Source organism: Giraffa tippelskirchi, chromosome 7 (assembly GCF_054371585.1).
Source record: "Giraffa tippelskirchi isolate mGirTip1 chromosome 7, T2T-mGirTip1v1.2.pri, whole genome shotgun sequence".
Classification (NCBI taxonomy): Eukaryota; Metazoa; Chordata; class Mammalia; order Artiodactyla; family Giraffidae; genus Giraffa; species Giraffa tippelskirchi.
Window position 1 is genome coordinate 21177233 of NC_137281.1, and position 24021 is coordinate 21201253.

Below are 24021 nucleotides of genomic sequence, written 5' to 3' on the forward strand. Positions count from 1 at the left end.
TCTTCTGTCACCAGAGTCATTAGAGGTGGCTTGGAAGCGAGCTGGGTTTGTAGCTTGTGTGGGTGACCCCAAAGTGTTTATCCTATTTGCAGCCACCAAGGTTTCCATGACTGACAACTTCTATTTAATCTGCCCAAATGGCCTAACTCATTCCTTCCTGTGATATTCATGGTCAAAATGGCAACCAGAGGGAAGACCGATGCCTCGGGTTACTCTCTACCAAGTGAGGAATGGAAAGAAGATGGGAAGGAGGGTCAGGAGTGGGAGAGAGCTGAGCCACACGCGGCAGCAGAAGCAGCCCTGTGGCCACTGCCTGAGTTCCTAAGGGTCTGATTACAGGAGCGACAAGACCGCTCACTCCATATGCTCCACCTCGACCAGGTCAAAGACAAAAACAGTATTCTGGAAATAACGTGCGCCTAACTTCAGTCTTCTGGGCTCCCAAGTTTGAACAAAGAAGAAAGAAGCCCCACCCTGACCCTCTGAGTACAGATGGCAGACGGGCCTGCCCAGGAGCAGCATCAGCTAGATGACCACACCCTGGCCTCACGGTGACCACCTTTCCTCCAGAGCATCTCCGCTCCTCCCAGGAGGCAGCCAGCAACGGCATCAAGGCCCGGGGTCTCCTCCAACACCATGCTGTTCAGTTCTTCACTGTAAACACAGTCGACCTAAAGCTGGTCAGCTGCTGGCCACATGGTGGTAAGCCCACAATCCTGGAGCTCACAATTATTTCAGATTTACTCTCTTCCTGATCTTTCATTTTATCAGCAAAACATCCTCTTGGCAATGGGTATTAAGCTAAAACTTAAACGAAAAGAAATGCAAGGAAGAGTCCGTGAAAGGCATGGCGTATGAAAGGAAAATAGTCAACCTCAGTCTTGGCCTTGACCTTTTACTGTCTTTTAACATTAAACATTTGCCCCACCTTCGAAAAGATAAATGTGGCTTTTGATGACAGCCAATGTTATCTGAGGATTAAAATAGCCCTCTTGCAGTGCTCAACATTAAAGTCTTCCGCATTTGCAAAATTGCAAACAGATGCAACTCAAGTACCTGCAAATAATCTGCCAAGACCAATTTCAAAAGGGAGATTTCAAAATATGTGGAAGTCATTAGGACATGTATTATTTTTGCAATGAATAGGCGCCAGGAGTGTCTCAAGGAGCAGATGGGTGCTACTTTGTTTATAAAAGATCAACAGAATATTCGGCTGTAAATGAAGACATATAAGCTATATGAAACAATTATGGTAAAATGGCGAACATTTCAAAGCTAATTGTAATGGTCTTTTAAGATCTGAATTCCTCATTTCTTACAGCATGCTAAAATATCATTTTAGTTTTGGGTCTTGATTGATATAATTACCAAAATGACAGAAAATTAAAGTAAATGCTGTCAGTTTTACTGTTGTAAATGTTGTCACTTTATCACTTGTTTACAGTGGCACCAATACTGATAAATGAATATTTTTCAACATGAATAAAAAATGTGACCTCCATCTCCCGGAAATCTTCAAAAAGGACAGCCCCAAACATTAAGAACCCAAGCAGACAGAGTGAACCTCAAACTGCATTATAACAGAATTCCAAATAGCCTCTCTCACACACATGCCCAGCTTCAGAGAGCTCCTGTTGCTAATAAAAATCTCCACGATATCACAGAGGAAATCCAGAGCCAGCAAACATTCGCCCTCACCCGGGTCCCTCACATGTCTATGTCACCGCCCAAGCAGGACTGAGTTAAGCCCCTATTCTATTTTCCTGTTTTATATTGGTAATCATGTGAATTAGATAATTACTCATGGAAAATGTGATTAAACATACGTCGCTATTGCCAATACCGAATCATGAAGAAAGGGCATTTCTGCGAATTGCTTTTAACATAAATAGCAAACTGGGCTCGTAAAAAATGTCCAATTAAGCCAATACCTAATGATAGATGGGCTGATCCTATGACTTGCAAAGATGCAAATTGGGTGCAGGAAAAATGAGGAATCGTGCAAGACATCCTGGATCTCCCTCTCCACACAAAAGACTCCTTTCCCTAGGATGCTTTCAAAATTCCACTAACTCCTGCAAAGTTGAGACTCCTTTTTCCTCTTCCCTACAATTAACTTTCTGTGGGGCCTTCAATTCGGTGTGCTGCGGGAATACTCTCACCACATCTGTAAATTGAGGAGACATGGGAGGGAGGGAAAACTTGAGCTAAAGACACAGGTCTGGACGGGGGGATGGGGGCAAGGGAGCAGCTGCCCAAGAAGGAAACAGGCGAGCAGAGGCCACGGCCAGCTGGCTGGCCTGCAGAGGCTCTGAGCGGCCTGTGGCTCCCCCCTCTCCCCAACCCCGGGTCTCCCTCCCGCCAATCACCCCTTAAGCGAGCAAGGCGGCCACACGAAGGAGCATTTCCCTTCCTCCCTCTCCTGACTCACCAGCACTGCTTTTCCGTAAATCTTTAAGCCGAGTGCACATATTCTCCCGTGACAGGGTCCATGCAGACGAGGATCTGCACCCTACAATCACTGATGAAATTTGTATTGACTCCAAAATCAAAAGTAATGAGAAGAAAATTGGTTCACAGCCTGACCCAACAGTTCCAGACTGCTGTATTGAAGTTGCAGAAAGACATTTTTTTTATTGTCTCCAGATTTCAATTAACGACATCGAGCTACCCCATCCTCCCATTATTAGTTTGAACAGAAGATCAGATTTAAGAAGTTTCACTAAATTAATTATTGTAATAGTATCTTGCATTTCTGGCAAACCTTCCTGTTTTATAAAGGGAAAAGACTCCTTTTACACACTGTGGGACCCATGGAGTCCTGCCAACTGTATGTATTCACCTCCTGTGTGTTCTCTTATATATGTGCTCCTGTGTTAAAACGCACATGTGTAGCATATACCAGCTCTGGGCAGGACCATGAAATCCTAGACCATCTCCGCTGTAATTATGTCCCAGCAAATATTTCTTGTTAGGTTTTAGGGCCAAGCTAGAATGTCTTATTCTCACCACCCCAAGCTCTTAAGCCATATGCTCTCAACAAATTCATAACAGTAACCCCACAAACAATCATCTTGTAAGCCACAAAGTAGACTCATCTTCTTCTGAATGAAAAAAACAAAAAGAATACATCCACAGACACTATCATTGCCCCTATCTTGTGTAAAAATGCAAATTATGCCACACGGTGCTAAATTATTCTGGGATATTTCATAATGTGAATTAATACCCACTAGAGGCTAAGCCGAGATCATCAAACTCATTTCACATAAGACAACGAATTTAACCACCCGTGACTCAATGAGTGAGAAGTTAACATGCTACCCAGCAACACTAACCACTCCAAGGTAGATTGCCTTTAAATAAAATAACCCATTTTAAAGACTTTTCAGTCCGAGGCTAACTTTCTTCAATCTCACCAGATGGCAGAACATTCAACGCTCAGGCTTTCCGTTCATACAATGATGAAAATTATTTCTGTGGAGATCAGGCTGCATCTAGTCACCATCTTCTATCAAGCCCAAGTAAAATCCTATTTCACTAAAGTGAAACCACAGAAACAAAAGCATTCCGATAGTTCGCAATCTCTGCAGAGTTTGGTCACCGACTCCTTGTTAGCTAAAACAAATGTCACATTTTCAATCCACATTTGAAGGTCCACATTCCAGTGGAGGTTTGACTGATCTCTTTTTTTTTTTCTCCAAACACTAACAATCAAATTTAAGACAACACTCCGGAAGAGAAGGAAAAAAAAAAATATATCAAAGGCTCTCTAGCCCAACGCCAAATGTATCCTTAATGCACTTGAACAATAGGCGGGCTGTGTTCCTACCCTGGAGTAACACCGTCCATATGAATCCTAGGAATTTAGTGTATCTGACAGTTTCTCTCAACCACCCATAACATTCTTTCCTGTCTCATTGGAGCTGGCAAAGGAGAATTCTGTAATTGAGTGGTACAGAACATGTGCCCTCCTTGCTAGAAGATGACAGATGGATTATAAAAACTTCAAAGCAGAGCAGTTGGAGCACCAGGGGAGAGATAGTGGGTATTTGAACTCTCCGTCTTTACCCAGGAGACAATGGCACTCTGACATGGAGCATATATCAAGGAATGGTGTAACTAGATAGACATAATCTTTCTTTTCACTAAGTATTTAACATTCTGTTACGAACAAGTTTCAGCCCGGCTAAAGTGCAACTCATCTTCATGCTAATCGTCACAGTGCAATAGTGACATGGCACACACACACACCCCTTTCAATTGTGGTTAAATCAGTCCTTTTGCAAACTGATTTTTTTTTTTTTTTTTTAAGAACAGGAAGAGCTTCTGCCTTAGGAAGAAAAAAAGTAGAAATTAAGCATCGGGTTGGGATTAGCGTCTTTTCTGACTCACTAATCTGATGAGGCTTTTATTTGCAATGCGTGTTCTCCTTCCCTATGACTAAGGAAGGACTCTCACACATGGCTCACAGACTGCACGCCACCAATCACCCATTTTGAAGCGCAGCCGTGACTCACCTGAGCCCAGCTGAAGCTGTCATGCTACCCCACATGTCCCCAGAAACCAAGCCTCCCCCTGCCGCCTCCGCCCAGCCAGGACACGTAGCCAATAGGGCAGGGACGTCACAGGTTCAGAATGACACATTCAACTCCTGCTTGATCATCCAGCCCCACATTTCAGCTGCAAAGAACAAGTCAAAGCGAGGCAGAGACACAATTCACGAACAATTTTCAAATTCCAGGCTCTGCGGTATAGCATCAGGGCAGGGGACTAGCTGCTGTCGATACAGCCCCAGTGACAGATCAAGTCCCTGGGCCCGAAATACTGCCCCACACTGAAGCCCAAACTGCAAAATGATGTGCGTTGATATGATGAATTAGAAGCTCCAAAAAACCTTACATTTTCTATGTCTCTTAAAATTTTGATAGAGACATAAAATGGCTTATAGAATTCTAATTATAGCAACAGACTTCAAAAAATGTCTCAATGTCAGAGATTAGTGAATCAAAGGCACATTCTTAAAATCAATTCTTGCTTCTGAGTATTAACTGTATTTATCATTCATACTGCCCTCTGGAAACACCAGCTAAGATCCCTCTCCACATCTGACGAGGAGGGTCTCCCTGCAGTTATGAGGCTGATGAAATGAGAGCTCCCAAGGGGTGAAGATTTGCCTACAGGGCAAAAGTCCCAACTGGAAGGAGCACTGTGGCCGCTTCTTCAGTGGCTGCCGCCAACTCTTTCCAACTATCTATTGCTTATCATCATCGTCTCAAAATACTCTCTACCTTCTTTAGAGTACTACCAAGTCAATGAAGTGAAAATTAAATTACTTTCATGAGAATCACGGCAACTTTTTAAAATAATTAGATATGCTCTAAATATTCCCATAGTTAACAATCTTTCGCTTCTACTATTTCTACTATGAAGGTAAAATTTTTTAAAATGACAAACTTTGGAAACTACCAAGCTAATTTTTCTGAGATCTGACCAAAATCCACCTGTCTTGGTTTCCATCCACCTCAACATCTCAGTCATATACAAGCCCAGCTCCCAATTTTCTGGGTATCTATGTTCCAACTGTTAATGCCTCCTGTAACAGTTATCATAAGGCTTCATGGCCGTTGTCTACTCAAAGAAAGAGGCACATGTCTCTCAAGCTTATTTCATTAAGAAACACATGTGAATACTCCGAAGTCAGCTTTCATGGGCCTTAAGAATGCTATTGACGTGAAGAAACCGGAAGGGACCAGAGCCTCTGGCCGCCTGCCGCACACACACACCTGCCTCCTCCACACCCTTGTAGCCCTTCTCCAGCTTTCTCTGAGGCACCTAAGGCCCAGGAAGCCTGGTGGTGTGGTGCATGGCCAAAGTCAGCCAGGGCCAACAGAAATTTCAGGTATCACTCCCTGAAGTGTTTTCAAAGGCGAAAGAATTTAATAATTGTTCTTTATTTCAAGGCCAACCCATCCCTTGTGTTAGTTACTCGGTCGCATCCGACTCTTTGCAACCCCATGGACTGTAGTCTGCCAGACTCCTCTCTCCATGGGATTCTCCAAGCAAGAACACTAAAGTGGGTAGCCATTCCCTTCTCCAGGGTATCTTCCCAACCCAGGGGTCAAACCCAGGTCTCCTGCACAGGCAGATTCTTTACCATCTGAGCCACCAGGGAAGCCCTAACCCATCCCTTGAATAGCCAGCAAATGCTAAGGAGACGTAGAAAAGGGCTGTGGGGACAGTATATTGGACATCTGTGTGTTGCTGCCCACATGCTGCTTTCTCAACATATCATAGGAAAAGTCTATACATTAATAAATGCAAAAACCCAAACCTAAGACCATTTGCATCCACCACAACCTATCTTGTCAAGATCTACTATGAATCATTTCATAATTATCCAGTTAATGAAGAGAAAACTTTATGATTCAAATCACATCATAAATGGTTTCTGATTGGCCTTCAGCCACGCAGATCTGGGGCCTCATATAGAATTATGCCCATCCTGGCTCCCTTGGTGGCTCAGATGGTAAAGCGTCTGCCTGCAATGCAGGAGACCTGGGTTCAATCCCTGGGTCAAGAAGACCCCCTGGAGAAGGAAATGGCAATGCACCCCAGTACTCTTGCCTGGAAAATTTCATGGATGGAGGAGCCTGCTAGGCTACAGTCCATGGGATCACAAAGAGTCGCACACGACTGAGCAACTTCACTGATTCCTGACACCCAAGGTTCCCAGAGAGGACCCTGTGATCAGGTTGTCCTAGCTGCCCACTGACAAGGTGCTGCTGACTTGGGAGGACAGAGGGGGGTAGACAGGCCCCAAATGTTCATCAAGAGAGGCCATTAACCAAAGTACTGGGTTACATGATGGACAGATCATGTGTGCCTTGAAGACTTCCCCAAAATTCAGAGACAGCAAAAAAAAAAAAAAAATTAAGCTGTGTATTCAAGTATTTGACACTTAATACCTGCCCCCCTAAAAAAAAAAAAAAAGGCATCAAACAGTGCTAGTTGCAAAACCAAAACTAACTCTGTCCACTCATTTACTATGCACTTTAGTACCTTTTAAATCATACCAGGGAGAGTGTACCGAGGAGAGAAAACACAGTCGTTTTGGTGTCTAGGGAATCGAGTGGCCCTACCTGGCCCTATTTCCACGTGTCACTCTCCCTCTCAGATGCCAGATTGCAAAGACTCCTCTGAGTAGAGACAGCGCTCCTCTCTTCACGCCCAGCCCTAGCAAAGCCCTGCTCTGTTCCCTGGCCAAATCAATCGGCTCCACCAGCCACTTTCCCAAGACCCTTCCAGAACCAACTTACAGCAAAGGCGGTAAGCACTCCTTAGCAAAATATATGGAAGTACTTCAGAGACAGATGCCAGAGAGACATGCCCGAACACCCCAAAGTCACACCAGCGCCTCTCCTTGTGGCTCAGTGCCCCAGAGCTCAGCCCAGATGTGTCACGACAATGTGACACACCTTTAAATCACTAGTAACGCATATGTTCCTTGCAGATGAAACACAGACCTCAGCATCACCAAGAGAGGACAAGGACAGGGTCTTTGAAGGAAGCCTGAGCAAGAAAGCCCTTTTTAAAAGTGCATTTTCATCTTTCTTTTTTACAGTGATCTTCTGCCATGGTGGAATGTAAACACCACAGGAATAGACAGAATCGTGAATTAAGGATTTGGACGCCTTGCTTTAGAAGTAATCTTCAAAGAATGCACATCCCAAACATCACAGTCGCACAACAAGGCTCTGAGCTGCTTGTGACTGCCTGGAAAACGGCACAGGTCACACCTATTATTACCAGTTGGGTCCTGAATTGCTTTTAAAAATCAATAGAAAACATGTTCTTACATCTCGTCTACTTGGCAAGAGGGCAGATTCAGAAAGTGCTTGCCTTTGCCCAGAGAAAAAACCATTTAAAGAATGTCCCCCGAAACGTTCCCAGCAGCAGGCATAAATAAGAACTAAGTTTTCAGTGATCACTCTGCTCAATGTTTCCCCAGGAAAAGGCACTGCAGATTGGTGGCTTTGTGAACTGCTCACCTGGCCTCCCCCTGGCCTTCTACTTCCACTCCCCAAGAAGGCACAGGGCAGCTGGTGCTGCTCTCCAGAGCACCCAGCAGCTCCCTCTCTGTTCCTCTGACCAAATCTAAGTAATCATAGCCATGAAATACACAGCACAGTGGAAAGAGAGGTTTTGCAGGCAGAAATGGGGAATTTCCACCAGGGTGCAGCCGCTTGCTACAAGCGTGGGTTTTGGTAAGTCACCTGGACCTCTGAGCTCCAGGCTCCTTGTTAGGAAAGTCAGACAATGAACCTGCTTCACAGGACTACTGAAGATTCAGTGAGAAAAGACATGTGAGGTGACCTATAAAGTGTGCCACAGTGGAGCAGAGTAGCATCCTTCCCCTTCCCTCCACCCCCACCTCAAGTATTGGTATTAGTATTTATAGCTGCAATGCAACATTCATTTCCAACCATTTCGAAGCACAGTGCTAGGCACTGAATCAATGTTTGCTGAGAAGAGTTAAAGGGACAGAATATTTGAGCCACACAGCTCATCTTCTTCAGAACTCGGGCAAGGGCATCCCCCAAACCCAAAGGCAAAACCCGTGAAATAAGTTGAATGTGCTTTTGTGAGCGCGGGACCCAGAGCATTCTTAAAGATTAAATCTGTATGAAAAGCACAAAAGTCAACTGCTGAATGGTATATTAATTATGCACAACCAAATATCTAGGAGAGGTTAAACTCACATTTGGCAGCAAATTGAGTTCTTTTATTTGATATGAAATCTGCACATGGTGATGATTTGTCCTTCCTGCTTAATGTAACCAAACTTCTGGAGAGGGTGCAACAAAAGACAAAAGAAGTAGACATCCATTTATTCAAGGGTCTTCCTTGTTAAAGGATAAAATCTAATAGGCATCAGAAGAAATGACTTCTCAGAACCATCGCTGGCCAAGGTCAAAAGTCAACTGCGCCTAGAGCAGCATTAATAACATCTTGTCCCGCTTGCTCAATTAGGGAGTTATGAAGAGTATCGCTAACACACATGGAGTTGGTGTTTAATATGATGAAAGCTTAGAAGTCTCTTTGCAAGCATATATGCTCACTGCAACTAGACCTTTCAAGAACATCTCCCCAATTTCACCATGTAGAAATCTGAAAACTTATTAGCCATTGGTAGGTTTTCTGTTTTCTTGCTATTTTTGCTTTGTTTTGTTTGAAGCTATACAGTCTTAAAATCAAAGATGAGGCTGTTGATAAATTGTGACAATTCCCTTGTCATCCTCTACTATTTTTTATCTGGTTTGAATTCAAACCAGAAAGATTCTGCCACCATGCTCCATGTGGCTTTTGTATGAATAGGCCAGGTCAGTATTGCCTAGTTTTGATGTGTGGGATGCCAGAAAAAGTCTTGATTGATTGAGGTCAAATAAAGGATTTGTGGTACTTCTATTGCCCAGAGTGGAGCTTTCTGATGCTGTCACCTGCACTGCAAAGTGACAGGTTCTCAGGAGGGTAAGTTTCTGGAATTACTTCCATGATTGTGGCCAGGAATACTCTCTAATTGTGCAAAATGCTGCGAATTTAGGACAAACTGGAGAAAACCAAGTAGACAATAAATAAGGTTTGCTAGTGTTTAACCACGTCTCCAAATTCATTTCATACACTATCACAGCAGAACTGGAATGGCCAGTGGACCAACTGGGGATCCTTGGACGTCCGTTCAGTACAGTTCAGTCGCTCAGTCATGTCCGACTCTTTGCAACCCCATGGACTGCAGCACACCAGGCCTCCCTGTCCATCACCAACTCCCGGCGTTTGCTCAAACTCATGTCCGTCGAGTCGGTGATGCCATCCAACTATCTCATTCTCTGTTGCCCCCTTCTCCTCCTGCCTTCAATCTTTCCCAGCCTCAGGGTCTTTTATAATGAGACATTTCTTCGCACCAGGTGGCCAAAGTATTGGAGCTTCAGCATTAGTCCTTCCAATGAATATTCAGGGCTGATTTCCTTTAGGATTGACTGGTTTGATCTCCTTGCAGTCCAAGGGACTCTCAAGAGTCTTCTCCAACACAACAGTTCAAAAAGCATCAATTCTATGGCGCTCAGCTTTCTTTATAGTCCAACTCTCACATCCATACACGACTACTGGAAAAACCATAGCTTTGACTAGACAGACCTTTGTCGGCAAAGTAATGTCTCTGCTTTTTAATATACTGTCTAGGTTGGCCATAGCTTTTCTTCAAGGAGCAAGCATCTTTTAATTTCATGGCTGCACCTTGGGCATCAGCACCATCTACAAAACTGGACTCTCAGGGTGGTACCCAGGAATACAATTGTTTAACAAGTCTCCCAAGCTATTCTTTTATCTGTCTAAGTTTGAGAGCAATTTGATAGGCATACCTTCCTCATTTTACAGATAGGAAAACAGATCCAGCCGGGATAATAAATTGCCTAAGTGACTAACCAAGCAAGGGCCCGGACCCAGATTTGTGCCTCCATCCAACATTTGACTCTGAATTGTATACAGATCTGCCATGAGGGCACACAGTGGGTCCCCATGAACACATATTTTATTTGCATTCAAACAATCAAATAGCTGAAACACAGCAGTTGAAAAGGATGCTGGTGACTAGGAGGCCCCCAGGAAGAGAGACCGGAGGGCAGTCATGAGTTAAGTCCAAGACAGAATCCAATGAAAAGCCATGTTCCACCCAGCCCTCTGCTAAATAACAACAGGTCAGGGGCTTCCCTGGTGGCTCAGATGGTCTAGAATCTGCCTGTAATGGAAGAGACCTGGGTTTGATCCCTGGGTCAGGAAGATCCCCTGGAGTGAGGGAGGGGCTACCCACTCCAGTATTCTTGCCTAGAGAATTCCATGGACAGAGGAGCCTGGTGAGCTACAGTCCACGGGGTCACAAAGAGTCAGACACAACAGAATGACTAACATTTTTGCTCTTCACTTTCAACAACAGGTCATCACCAAGAAGCACAACACCAAGGGATTCCTTATTCTACCTGATCATGGAACCCATTCTCAATGAAACCTTCACTACCTAAAAAGTTTTGGCTTTGAGTAATAGTGGTCTCAAGCCACCCTTGTAGAGTGGGGCTCTTTACATAATTAGCAAACTTTTTAACTCACTGAAGTGAAAAAAGACTAAATAGCAAATAGTTTTTCGTCCAAGAGATCTATAAAATCACAAACAATTCACTGGGAAATTATTCTTAATCGTTTTAAAAGACCCCTGTGCTCCTAATTCTTTATTAAGGTTTTATTATTTCCATCTCCCATTCCAAACCCCTCCCACGGGTGCCAGACACCCTGTGGGGTGAGGGTGGGGGACGGTTAGTGGCTGGCAAGGCACTGACACAGAGAGGGAAGAAAAAGAAACTTCTGTCCTCAAAGAGTTCACATCTAGTAGAGGAGAAAAGATATGTATGTAGATCACACAGTAAAGCAAATAACAGGGGTCAAAAGGAGGAATTTTACACAGAGGAAGAATTCTGTGGGACAAACAGGTAGAAATGAAGACTTTACCCCATCTTTTCTTTTTCTGTGGAATTCTCAGTTGCTGTTGACTTATTGGGAGGAGGAAGACAGGGATCTCCAACACTTTCAGAAAACAGGCTCTGCAAGTTGTACGAGTGTCACAAAACTCCCCAAGATGGTAGTCACTTGGGCAACAGGATGTGACATAGGTTTAAAGTCCTCTCTCCCCTTCTGCAATCACGCTCTGTGATTCGAGTGTCTCGTTGAAGCCAGTGGGGTGGCTCCACCTCACTCATCAGTCAGATGAGCGCCTCACCAATCAGGGAGTCAAGATGGCATCTTCTGCAGGCCCCACGGCTCCTCTGCCCAGGGTCCCCCATCAAGTGCTGCCAAAGACGAGAATGTAGAGCCACTAACAACTTTATCCATGTTAATCAGGGCCCCACGCAGCTGCTCTCAGCAGCGACAAAGACCCCGATGAGGGCTCTCCGTGCCCCACGTACTGATGTCAAGGGAGAGGCTGTGGGGGGGAGACTGCATGGCCCACCTCGAACAAGGTGGCACAGGCAGGGAGATGGCTTGAGACCGGAGGCCTCCGTAGCCACAACCCAAGCCAGAAGAAACCCCCTCATCTGAGCAGTGCCCCACAAGGGGGGGAAACTTGGCAATAACACTAATATACTTTCTATCTAGGGACAACCGCCCTTCTGAATCGCCATCATGGCGTCCTCTCAGTAGTCTGGAGAAAGACGCAGCTGCAGCCCCATCTCTAAAAAGAAACAAAGGGCGCGTCAGGGGATGACACGACATTGTTCTCAAAGGTCAGGAAAAACTCCCAAACGTGTCTTTTTTTACCTTTAGGAAAGTAGCCTTCTTTCAAAAAATATTGATCAATTGGCCACCTTTGCAAGCTACTGTTCTAGGTGCTAGAAGGAGAGTCACCAGAGAGCCTGCAGGGGCCCTGGCTTTGGGGAGTCTAGTTCTAGAGGAGGGAGTGAGACAGAAGGTAAGCTAACACTCGATGAAATCCAGAAAGATAAATCCCATGAAGAAAACAAAATAGGACAATGAGCTGGGAGGTGACCAATGTGGCGGAGAGGAAGAGAGCAACCAGGAAAAGCTTCTTGGAAGAAGTGGCCTTTGGTAGACCTGAGGGATAAGCAGAAGCAGCCAAGTGAAGGTGTGGACAAGAGTGTCCCAGGCGGAGGAAATAGCCATGCCAAAGACCCCGAGTGTGATCAAGCAGTTCCCTGCCACACCCAGGGAACTGAGAGGGGGGCCGGGGTCGGAGCCTAGCGAATGATGGGAGGCGAAGGGGAGATAGGGACCGCAAGGTGCCTGGTTACACCATGATGGCTCCATTCATCAACTCAAGCTTGTCAAAGCCCTCCTCAAATGGATTTTTGCCTCCTAGACAGCACAGCAGCCTCCATTTCAGCTACAACCTGTTTTAAATCTCTTAATGTTCTTTATGGGCATTTCCCAAAAGGAAAGAAACACCTGTCTCTTCAAAAAACAAAAACCTCTGGGCAACCCCAAAGCCAGATGGGCACTGCCCCCTTTACAACTGCTCAGGTGGGTCCCATCTCTGCCTCTTCTCCTGACCAGGTGCTGGTCAAGGCGTTAATTAGTCAGATGCCCCCTAGAGGGAGAAAAGTCCGGAGGACACAAACGCTTAGGGGGGCAGTGAGTGAAGAGTTCTGCCTCCATGCAGCTGCCTGGAAGCCTTTGTCTACAAAGAGGAAAGGTGAGGCTGTTGCGGACAGACATCTGAGTTTTGAAATTCTTCTGTAATTACGACTTTAGTCAAGAAAATGCACATGAGTTCACAGGATGATAAATATTAGCATGCTTCTCCAAGTTCAAGTGAGTTGTCAATAAGACAATTAAAGCAGCATCAATAATATTCACTGTATGTTATTACCTGCTATTCTAAATCCCAGGCTTTTGTGATCTCAGGAAAACAAAGGAGGACAGGCAGTGGTGATACAAATACTTTTGCACAAGTGAAAGATGTAATTCTGCCTTAGTGTAACAGCAAGGATGGGGAGGGGGGTGTGTGCAGGATGGAGCGTTTTTAAATACTGTATGGGGTAAGGAAGAATGGACTAGGTGGAAAGGAGAGCTACAATGGAAAATTAGCAAGCCTGTGTCTAAGGTGGATCAATCACTTATATCACGTGCCCCAGTCAATAGGAGCCTGAATAAGTGCTAGCATTGACCTTAATCAACTGACAATCGGTACTCAGAAATCAGAAATGTCGGATTCTTCTAAAGGAAGAGGAAGCTAAGTGAAACTTTGGGTGAAATTAATAAACATGAATGAGCATGCCCTTTGAAAGAGAGAGAGAGAGAGAGTGTGTGTGTGTATGTGTGTGTGTGTGTGGTGGGGGTATTCCCTGGCAGTCCAATGGGTTGGGACTTGGGACTTTCACTGCAGGGGCCCATGGCAAAAAAAAGAAAGAGAGAGAGTGTGGGTAAAGAAAATAAAACAGGACAATAATACACATAGATACGTACATATACAAATACATATAGACTCATACAGATATGCATACACATATATTCATTTATATGAAAAACCATATAGTATTGTGCTGAATTGGAATTTGGAATGAACTATCTCTTGAATACAAATTACATGGCAAAACTTTTTCATTGTTCCCTAAGACAAAAACCTACACAATGCAATCTCTATACATCTGCAGAATCAAAAATCATTTTCCTCCAAAAATAACTTGCAAAGCATTAAATGTACTGGAATGAGAGTAGACATTAAAACTACTATTTGTTGACACTTCGTGATTTAGGATTGAAGAGAGAAGTTTTCTCCAAATTAATGAGGCAGACATAATAGAGCAGTGTCAAAATATTGATTTTATTTTATCCTACCTATTGTTGATACTCTTCTATTAAGTTGGAGAAAATATAATTTTTTCATTAGAGTTATCATTTGTTATTATTAACTTATTTGCTATTTATTATGGAAAAAGAAATCTTGTGTCACTTTTCAAGATTAATATAGAACAATCACACAGAAAGTCGTGACAGAGACCAAAATAAAATACCAAATGCTTCCCAGAAAATTTTTACTATACTGAAATATTTCTTAAGAGGAAAAGGAAGAACTGTTGGTTCAAATTTCATGAAATATATACAAATTTAGATTTATATTTATATACTTGGGTAAACTATTATTCCAACTAAAGCTTAGAAATTAAAATGGTTATATTAATGCTGATATAACTTACTTTATAATAATCAAGTTGATGAGTGGACAATATCTAACATATACTCACAGAACTGAACAGATAAAATGGGGGAATAGAATACTGCTTACTAAGGTCTGTTCCTTTATTCTAAAGAATTATTTTTTATAGTGCCCTTAAATGTTTTTTCTCTTAATTCATCACAGATTTTTGCTAAGGAAGGGGAAATATCTGAGCAAGTTTTCTGAAAGTGTAATAAAAGTCATGCATTTGTTTCCATAATTTTTCTTTTGAGTCATTTACATTTTAATATTTTACATCGAAGTTGCGATGATGTGAAATACGATATATATGCAGGATGATTTGGAATGTTTACAGTTATTTAATGAAATTTACTTAACCATTTAAAACCAAATGAAAAGAAAAAAAGTTCAGTATCCAAAGAGCCAGGACATACTTCATTTTCCACTAAAAAATTAAACTAAATTAAATTTAAAAGTTACTAGAGTAATCATGTAAGTAATGAATCAAAACAGCCAGGCATGTAAATGTGTACTTTCAAGTTCTATAGCATAAAGTCTTCTTTGGACTTACAGGTGATATAAACAAGTATCTGGCTTTCCTACCAAGCTGTCCCTTTCCTGAAAGGGGAACAAGTTCATGAGCCCCAGAAATTGCTGAGTGGTAAGAACTTCCTCAAAATCCCAAGACATCCTAATCAAGCACAAACTTGAATGTCCCCATGGAGGCAGAGGCCCGATGGTGGCACTGTCCGTCATTCCCCCCGGTGCTCTGCACACTGCCTGACATGGGTGCACACTCAGGAACAAGAGGTGGGAAGGGAGGAAGTGTGTAGCCACTATGGCTGTGCACAGGAGAGACAGGGTGACTCTGAGATGCTGGTGCATACTTGAGCTTTACCCTCTCTCCTCTGAGACTAAATAAACAAGTCTAACCAAACTAAGTACAGCAGAACTGTGCAGTCAGGGGGACACCCCTAGAGTTAGGGTTTGGGCAGAGGGGAGCTAGGCATCACAGAAGCACTTGTGAGTCTCAATAGATCCTAAAATCTTAGAGAGCTTACATGATTGTTATCTTTGCAACTAACTTTATATTCGCTATGTGCCTGGCACAGAGTAGACGTTCAGTGGATGTTTGTGGAATGAATGAATTATATAGGGAGAAGAAGGGATGGACGGAAGGAGGGAAGGGCCACTTGGAAGGAAAATATTGACTTTGGATGGCAGAGAAGGCCACAGCCGCCAGCAGACACCCTCCAACAGAAGTGCCCTCAACAGGCCATGCTCACAGCAGACTGAGGGAGCCGCCTCAGCTAGAAGATATCTCCTCGGTGCAAAGAAAGACACCTGTAATGTCCTTTGGGGGAGCAGTGGACAATCAGCTCCAACCACCCTGGCCTTCGTTCTTCTCAAACCACTGAGATCCTTCCAACCTCAGGGCTTTTGCACATGCTGTTCCCTTGCCTGGGAGTTTTCCCTGCCCCTTGCTTTACTGGCTCCTTTTCACCTTTAGACCACCAAGAACAGCACTGACCAACTCGTTGAAGAGGGGCTTTCCCATAGCCCTCTGTCCTCTTCCTCCAGAATCTTCATGATCAAAGTGGGCGTGACAAATATTATGTCTCTTATGACTCTCTAGAGCTGCAGGACTCATGGATATTGGGTCCACTGCTGTGTCCTCAGTACCTACACAGTGAGTATCAATAGGACGGACAAATCCAAGAGAATGAACACAGCGAACTGCCCTGAGTGGTGCAAAGAAAAGAGTGCGACAGGAAAGCAGCCCTCACCCCTTGCCAAGGGCTCTGTTCCACGGCAGCCTACTCCAGCTGAAGAAGAGGTTCATGAAGTTCAGAAACCTTGACTCGCCAGCGGTTCTGTTCTAGAGAATGCCATCTCCAGAGAAGCTCCAGACCAGATGTCCAGAGCCCCAGTCCAAAGGTCACACACAGTCACAGTCACAGGCACAGATCCATGCAGAGAAAGCCCAGCAATGCCATCTACCAGCTACATGATTTTGGGCAAGTCATACAACATGGATACACCTCCTTTTCTCCACCAAAAGGCAACATTCTAAGAACTAAAGTAAACAATATCTTGCATTTTAAAGCCCAAGATCATCTATGTAATAAGCACTCAATAAATGCTAGATGTATATCTACAAGACTTGATCGTGGTTTCAAATTTCCTACAGGAAGATGGGATCTTGTTTCTTAATATAACATTCCTAGGTACTTTCCAGGATAACTGGAATGTTGATTTTGTCAGAGATTTGGTATCCCCCCCACTGAGCAAAAGCCACCCAGAATTCCACCCTTTCCCCTGCAGGAAAAAGTAAAGGAGTTATGTTCAACTCCCCACCTCTCTCTTGGGTGACTCATCTTGAATGCAATGGCCACAAGTTCAACTCATTAACTTTATACTTCATGCAGAAGCATTTGGGTCCCTTGAAATCAGCAAGTGAGTGTGTGTAAGTATGCAAATTAGGTGAATTTCATGTGTGCTTGTGTGTGTGTGTGTGTGTGTGTGTGTGTGTTTCAGAACCTGGAACCTAAAGCATCATCTTCACTGCCTACACTTGTACTTTGGTCTTGGTATAAAACCCTCAAAAGTGATTCTGCTCTCCTTCACACCACTAATCTGCCTAGGACACAGAATACATTTCATACATATTTTTCTTTAAAGACTGAATGAATGAATGAAGAATGAATGAATGACAGTAGTGCCTCCCTGGGGCCTTTGGCTTGGATCCAGGGCAAAGATAAAGAGTCAGGCGCATAATGTTCCTACCAAGATTACCACAACCAGGGTGTGGTATGGTGTGATGTGGTGTGGTGTGGTATGGTGTGTGTGTGTGTGCGTGTGTGGCTTGGGGACACAGTGCTAACACTTGATGGATTGGAATGAGCATATTTGTTTAGTGAAGACTTAAACCCTACCCCCACTCCATAACCTTCCATAAACTCAGCTGACCCTTTAAAATGCATCTTCTGAAATGTATAGGAAATCAATCAGCTGATACTTATTGATTCCCAGGTAAATAACTCCAAAGACCAGTCAGGGAAACCAAAGAGGAATGACACCTCACTAGGCTTTGCAAATGATTGATGGCTATAGTTCGGGGCAGGGTTTTCATTCCTAAAATATTTAACAAAATGTACAATACAAGTAATAATATTAGCTGGCCATTTGTAGAATAGCTGGTCTCTGGGCTCATTAATTAATCATTTTCTCTTTTAATCCTGATGACTCAATTAGGGAGGAAAAAATATTCCAATTCTACTGATGAGAAAAACTGAGGCTTAAAGACAGAAAATGCCCTGCTCTCGAAGATCTTGGAAGGAGTGGCGCTGGGTATCAAGCCCGGTCCCATTTGACTGGTCCCGAGCTCTTTATCACTGTGTTACACTGCTTAAAAACAAAAACAAAAATGCTTCTAGCTCTTCCTCATTTACAAACTTGATGTTTCCAGCTCAGTGAAATAAGCATCTTAATCATGGAATGAAGGAGTGAACACCCCTAAAAAGTAAATAATGCAAAAAACTAACTTATAGATATTGATATATCAAGCAAAACATGTACTGTGTAACCGTTGCAAAAAATTTAATTAGCAAATAAAATGCACACAAAGAATTCCCCAGTAGTCATTCCTTCTGGAGCAATGATACAGAAAGTAGGAAGGAACATGAAGTTCCTTTGTGTTAATCTAAGGGTTAACAGCTGGCTGATGATAGAAATTAATAAAAAGAGGGGCCCCTGCACTGCTCCCCAGTGCAGCAATGATTTAATTCACCTGCCTTCAATGGGCAAACACAAAAATCAGTACATTTAAGCACAAATTGTTTTATTAGAATTTTACCTTGAATTCTGCTCAGCCCTGGTTCCTAAAGTAAAAAGTGCTCGGTCCCTAGCCTCCCCAGGTTGCCCAACCCCTTCGCCTGACCTCCACAGGAGGCCAACCTCTAGCAGAAGAGAGTCAAAGAGACAGATTCTAACTCAAAAAGTCTGTCCCAAGGAACGAAGCAGCTGGAAACCACTCCTTCTTTAGATCAATAAACAAATTATTTTATTGAAGGTGGTATTTGGAGATCACACAAGAATTACACGAATTTTATCGGAGCAGTATTATAATGCAAAGGGAGAGAAAGTTTTCTGAACAGCAGACCCTAGTTGTCCCCAGGATCCACACATGGGCCTGGTATTTGTCACCTGAGCAGCCAGGCTCCTAATTCAGGCAGAGCCAGCAGTCCCTGAAAAAACGTCTCACACGGATATAGCTCCTGTCAACCTTTTGAGACAGGAGGGAAAATGTGAGGATCCAGTTGCTGGTATCACTGAGATAAAAGGGCAGTGTGTCAAAACGCAGCCAGTTCTTCCGGGAGGGTTTTGAAAATGGTACGTACTCTAATAATCTGCAATATATTACTTGACCTCAGCAGACAGCCATTGCTAAAGAATAAACATGCCAGAAGGCACGGAACGCACATCCCCCCCAAAGACAAGCATATCACCACTGGTTACATCACAGAAGCATTGTCACGGGAAATGCCAATCAGATGACCAGATCCTGGATGAGCCCCTCATTTGTCACGCACTTAGAAAGCCACTGTGTCTTCCTTGGGGTGGCAGCAGTTATTAAAGGGGAAACTGCCACCTTATGGGCCTTAATCAATACATTTTTAGACGATGCAAACGTTCATGTCATCGTGTCTATATTTCTTCCGCCTCTAAAATATGCTAGAGGAGAATTTTAAATAAGACTAAAATTCAAACAGTCCCCCACCAGACTTCAGCGAAAGCTTTTTTTAATATAGTTTCAGAATTCGTGTGCAAAGGGTGAAAACAGCTGAAAAGAAGGAAATGGGTGGCGGGGGTGGGGGGGTGGGTGGAGGCTGGGAAGAGGGGAGAATGAAACAAAACAAAAAGCACACAGAAAATAGATATTAAGTTGTCAAATCAATGATCTCAGAAAAGAACTGCAGACAGGGTGTCTGGCATTTTGCTTAAAAAATGGTGCTTCCAAAGTCCATGAGAGTTCCTGGTGGAGCCGGGCTTCGGATGGCTCAGAGCGGCCCGAGGACTCAAGGAGACCTAGTGGCTGTGGGGACCAGCGCAGAGGCCGCCCTCCACCATCCAGGAGGTTCTGGCTGCACAGATTAAATCCTTTAATGTCGGCATGTGGCAGTTCTTCTCCCTCCCACATTCCCACACTGCACTTTTCTACCTTTTGAACTCTTCTTGGGCTATTGGGGCAGGATTGCCACCCACCAGAGCTGACCCTCTTTCAGGTGGAAAACGTTTGTGAATAAAGTTTCTCAGATGCTGCAGGAATCCTGCACCGAGTTTAACTGCCAGATCCAGCCATGTTTCACCAGTGAGATGCTCTCTGCTCGGTACAGATTTAAGGCTGCTGAAATAGCCACTTGGCATCAATAGATTACAACCCCCAGATTGCGAGCCCTGGCCGAGGATGCAAAATAATTAAAGCACTTTAGCTGTAATTTTGATAAGATTTCCCACCCCCTTCAATAGGCTTCATAGAAATGACAGCCTTTCTGTAATAATTTGGAAGGCTCTGCTTGACTTGACTTTAATAGATTTTAATAGAGAATTTAAAAAAAATTTTTAAGAACAAAAAAAATGTGCTATTTTCTTCTCTAGTCAATAAGAAATAAGTGTTTCCAGATATTCTGAAAGATAAAATTAAATAATCAAGCTATTCAAGAAATTTAATTCCATATATAATATCTATGTGGTCTGTGATCTGTTTGCTTCTCTATAGTTGATACAGTTTAGCTGATACAGTTTCCAAATATTTTCTCCCTCTTGAAAACAAATTTACAACAATGCATATGTTCTCCAGGTAGCAAGTTCTGGTTTACATTTTTAACTTCCATGCGAAAGGCGAGTTACTATGACAGGGAAGGATGATTGCACTCACAGTCCTGAGTACTGCGTAGGGAGGCAGGGTTGCAGACAAGGTCAGCAGTGTGAGCTCCAGGGCTAATGAGGCTGCCTTCGAACCCTGGCTTGTGGCTGCAACAAGTGGCCACACCTCTCAGTCTGCCCACTGGTGAAACCGAGCCAAGGGATGCCCTTCACTCTGCTGTCAAAAGGTCTCCATAAGACTACATACCCAAGGTGCAGAGTGCAGGGTCTGGCGTAAGGCAAGCACCCAAGAGCAGCCAGTGCTGCTGTCTACGTTCTGGCCACCTCTGCACACCTACAGAGAGGCCCCAGACCCTGCCTCCTCAGGTGCCTGGAAACTACAGGCATAAATGTTCCCTGAGAGCTCTACAGTCTAGCCCTTCCATGAACCAAAATCTCATCCAAATCTATAGGAATTATTTTGAAACCTCAGACATGCAGTGAGAACGTCATTGTAATTAAGGCTGGATGGGCATTTCTGTGATTAATCTCAACTTCAGAGGCTCTGTGGGTTGGCTTTCACAACCTAAACAGGGTTAGTTTATCCTGTCTATGTGTATGGGTGAATGTGTGCTCGAAAACAAACAACCAAAGGCTAAAAGATCGTGAAGGGGCTGAGCTGAAGGACTCGCAGAGACAGAGAGAACGGGGTGGGGGCAGAGCACGAGAGACAAGCCCACCTCAGTAATCAAAGCTAAACACAGCTCAGGTGATCAAAGCCTTGATAGAAAACTTTCAGGTTAATGTCAGCTCAAGCCTACGGTGATCATTTTTCCTGTGTCAAAATGGCACTTAATTTTCTCATTGTAAAAGCTACGGAGTAAGAATAGGTAGGTAGAGGAGGGAGGCCCTACAAACTAATTTTCCTTCTTGCATCTCTTAATGCATCTGCATAACCTTCCTGTCACTACCACCCAGACGCCCCACTTGGAGATCTGTGTCCCTTAAAAGAGGCTGCTGGCTCTGTGTGGATGAGCTTGTGGGGTCAATGATGGAATTCCAGGGGTTCTGTGGTGAGTGTGCCCTCAGGAAGGGCAGCTGGCCATGGGTCAAGGGAGGTGCTCTGGGCAGGAGTGGGGTTGAGTATGACAACTCCAGAGGCAGGCTGGATGGGTTCCAATCCTGGATCCTCCACACCCTTCTCTCAGTGCCTGAGGTTCCCTTCCTGAGATTTAGGACAAACATAGTACCTGCTCATAGAGAGGCTGTAAGGATTAAACAAGTCGAGTGCTTAGAACCCATGACTGCCATGTAGTGAATGCACAGAAATAAGCCACTGTCATCATCCTGCCAGCAGGATGCCCAGTCTCAACGTGGAGTCTGAGAACTGTTGCTTTACAATTCTTGGTTTGCCTGTCACAGTCAGGAAGCCCAGAAACACAGCTCTCACTGGCAGGGCCATTTTCAGGGTGTAACTGACATAAAAACAGAGTCGAGCCCCAGATACCCTCCACCCAGGTATTCCTCTACTATGGATTGACATTCTCCTTCCTCTCAGACCCCCAGTTCTGCCCCCATGCGGTACAGGCCCTGGTGTCCCAGGGCCCTGGGACACGTGTGTCTCCCCACCAGGCTGTGTACTCCTTGGGGTCAGACTTCCCTGTGCCCCTTGAGACGCCCAGGATGGGGCCTGGCACACAAACGCTGTGGAAAGTGAACCTGATTTTCCCCCAGGGGATGTATGCAGATGTCTGGAGACATGTTTGATTGTCACAACTAGGGAGAGCTACTGGCGTCTAGTGGGTAGAGGTCAGGAATGCTGCTCAACATCCTATAAAACACAGGACAGATTCTACAAGTGGGTAATATCCTTAGTGTCACACTTGAGAAACCCTGGTCTAGAGAAACAATGTTCAGGCCAGCCTGGCAAGTTCCACCAAAGGCCTCACCTGGATCTGGTCTCTTAGGGCAGATAAACCTGACCTCCAGCGTGCTCAGAGGCTGTGAAAAGCCAAGAGCTCAATGCCCTCTGTAGCAGCAAAAACTCCAATATAAGAGAAACCAAAGATCTACAATGATTTTTTTAAGTGAAAGTTGCAGGGGTAACATTCTCTAGCAGCCAAGAGAGCCCACTAAAACCAGCCCTGCTCTCTGCACAATGATGTAGGAAAGGGGGCCTGCATTCTTTAGAGTCCACCTTCTGATCATACATGTCCCCCTCCGCTTTGTGATTCCTTCAGCTCTTTTAGCCCCAATCCTTCCACTGTGCACAGACACTGATAAACTCACTAATCTACCCTGGGTAATACACTGTGAATAAATAGGAAATCACCTCATAACAGGTGTTTCTAGCAAGAACACCCTCTCCAGCGAGCGTGCACACACACACACACCAGCATCACCACAATTGAGATCCTGGTGGGCCACTCCCTGGCTTAGCTCGGTTTGACTGCACATAGGACTCCCTAACTTAGCTTGGCTCTCACCCTCTATGGCACTCAATGCCACCAAGGGTGGCCCAGACACCCCAGACCTGAGCAAGCAACCCTCTCCTTGACAAAAGGCCTCTCTCTCAACAACTCCCAAACAGGTACCACAAGACCAGATAAAATACACAATGAGCCACACCAGTCAGACCCTCCACCCCCACCTTGCCTGGGACAGCTCCTTTCCCTCCAGTGTCTCTGCTGTCCTGCAATGGCATGTCCTAGAGGGGGCGGCCGGTGTGCGTGACAGGCATGGTTCCACTGAGCTACTCAGCTCACAAGCCCCTACTAGCAGATGTGAGTCTCTCCCATTTTAGTGAACTTGCATCTTGCTTTTAGACTCCAAAATCCAACCTTCACAGTCTGGGAGATAGCATCAGGTCACCTGACCACCGGCAGCCTTCCAGCCCAAATCTGTCTGTCCTGGAGACAGGGTGAAGTGGGGCTGAGCACTCTCACCTGCTCAGGGTCCTGGCAGAGGTGTTGTGGGGGACTCCCAACCTCAGCATGGACAAAAGCTGACCTACAAAAAGCTCACTTCTGTTTTTAAACTTGCGTCAAGTCTCACTTTAAATAATGCTGAGAACAAAATGCAAGCTGATATTTCAGCTTACTTAAAAGGCTTATTAAAAACACTAAATCCAAAGACGTTAAAAAGCTATAATTGTCCTCATTCAAACTGGAAAAATAAATCTATTTGCTTTCTTCTTTTATGATCCTCTTCCTTAAAAAAAATAAGTTCATCTATATTCTCATGAGCATCATTGCTGTCTTTTTTTCCCCTTCCATTCAAGGCACTTTAAAAACACCTGTGCCATTCACAGCCAACTTTTGAGCAAAAGGCAACCACGTTTGGGAAAGGCTGTTTAACTCTGATTCCCTTATGCCAGAGATAAGTTTCTCTTGCTCAGAAAGGTGAAGTTCAGAGTT

The 24021-nt window shown here is 44.3% G+C and overlaps 1 protein-coding gene across 9 annotated transcripts in view; it reads right to left on the bottom strand.

Annotated features, from left to right (window-relative positions):
- Positions 1-24021, bottom strand: part of ZNF536 (zinc finger protein 536) — a 443099-nt gene that overhangs the window by 413010 nt on the left and 6068 nt on the right. Inside the window, exon 2 of one of the 9 annotated variants that reach the window (XM_081505677.1) lies at positions 8763-8848. The exons of the other annotated variants lie outside the window; for them this stretch is intronic. The gene's annotated coding sequence lies outside the window, so the exon portion shown is untranslated. The remainder of the gene's footprint in view (positions 1-8762; positions 8849-24021) is intronic. 9 annotated transcript variants of the gene reach the window in all.